Source organism: Cygnus olor, chromosome 2 (assembly GCF_009769625.2).
Source record: "Cygnus olor isolate bCygOlo1 chromosome 2, bCygOlo1.pri.v2, whole genome shotgun sequence".
Taxonomy (NCBI): domain Eukaryota; kingdom Metazoa; phylum Chordata; class Aves; order Anseriformes; family Anatidae; genus Cygnus; species Cygnus olor.
The window spans coordinates 138,984,874-138,986,913 of record NC_049170.1 but is presented as its reverse complement, the minus strand read 5'-3'; positions in this window follow the sequence as shown (position 1 = coordinate 138,986,913).

Below are 2,040 nucleotides of genomic sequence, written 5' to 3'. Positions count from 1 at the left end.
CTTTTCAACTACCTTTATAGATTTCATGTGATCTCTTTCCACACTTAGAATAACAGGAGTATTATACATGAAGTCAATTTGGGAGCCTTTTTATTAAGGAGAATATTAATACACACTTAAGGATATAGTTAATTTCATGGAAGCCAAGATTGGATGTTTCACATCAGATTTTTAGATTGCCCTAATTAATTTACAGCTTTTAGGTGGCTAGAGCTTTCTGACTCTTTCGCTGGTACTCTGGAGATGCTTTAATAAAACATATGGTCCCCAGATTTATGGCAAAATGCATGTGAAGCTGTTGAAGAGCTGACCTTTGGAACAAGTCTAGTCTATGAAAGCCCACAGCTTCCTTTCTGAGCTCTTCAAAGGAGAGCAGAGCAGGAGCCTCCATGGAATTCAGGCGTTTCAGATATTATAACTCAGTTTATAGAAAGATTCCGTGGAACAATGATGCTCTTCCTTTCTTTGTTCCTGCTGAGGTCTAAACTGACAGTATTCACAGAACAGCTATGGCATTTGGGGATATTTAGTTTGAAACTGAAAAAACAGGGAAGTAGTCTACTTTTCAAACCAGGTCACATCTCTGCCAGGAGCTGAGATTATTGGAAAATAATTGACCTTTATGTTGATTACAGAAATACTTTACAATGGGAAGATTTTAATAAAGGGAACTTGAGTGGTCTTTTTCTTGGTCAAGCTACATGTGTAAGCACAGTTATAAGTATTTTCTAGTTTTAGATAACTTTCCGCCCAAATAAAAGGTGTCTTAGTGTCACCAGGTTAATCTTTTACCTGGAAGAATACCAAGACACTGAAAGTGATCTCCATTGCCTTACCCTTTTGCACCTGTGGTTGGACTTGAGCAAGATAACAGGTCTGACTTTTTAGAAATTCTGTACAGGCTTTTTCTTTTGGGGGAGCAGGATTTAAAACATGAAGATCGTATTTAGAATACGGTACTCTCCTTCTAGAAAGAGCTAAGCCTCTTGTCCCAGAATTTAAATATTTATATTGGTAGAAAAGGTGAGTAGAATAATTTCAAGCTTTTAAAAAGGTAGTTAGGGACACTAATAACCATTCCCAGAATGGTAAGTTGATAATCTGTTATAATAGGTAATAAAAATTAGAATTTCATGAAGAGCAGGAAGGAGGGAAGAATACAGAGGGTGAAGGTTAATGAGGCTTTATAGGGGTGAAATTAGTATATTCCTCAATTACCACTGAAAAAAGTAACAATGGCTTCTTTAATATGTGAAAGCACTTGTCAAAAGGAAAAAGCAGTAATCAAGTACATTGACAAAACAAAGGGCTGCATTCCAGTCTGGAAGCAAGGCAAGTTGGCAGACCACAACTAAAAATTCCTTTGGGGATGTTGGATCCACTTTTAGAAAGGAAGAACGATAGCTCGCTCTATAGCAAATGTGGGTTATGTTTCTTGGGAAGTCTTTAATGAAGATGTTGCTTGCTTGTTCTTACTAAAACCACTTACTGAGTTGCATGGTAAACTAATTATACTCTAAATGTTTAACTTTAAGCTATAAAAAAAATACTTGAAATTGCTGCTTTTTTTCTTAAACCTTTATCCAACTCTGAGTTAATAGGGTTCTGTAAAGTTACTCCATTTATCTGGAGAAATCAAGCTACTACTGAAAATTAAAAACCACACAAATAGGGACCAATGGAATATAGCATAAAAATATTTTACTCCTGTGCCTTTAATCACTAAATAAGAAGGTGTCTTTACATGGGAGGTCATTGAGATTTTATTTGTTTTTGGAAGGCCTTTTCTTACTATAGTATCTGAGCTCATCTTGGATATCACAAAAGTTTCACCCTGAACGTTCATTTTCTCCATTACCCCACTAGAGAGTGATCCACAGTCTTTGATCATGAAAATAATTTCCTGTGTGAATGAGGAGCCTCCTCTTATGACAAGTATATTTTCACATACTTTTCATCTTTGTTTGGACACTGAATATCTTCCTATAGTGGGGTGTTGCCTCAAACCCAGTGTGTATCTTGTTCCGAAATAGTCTGCTT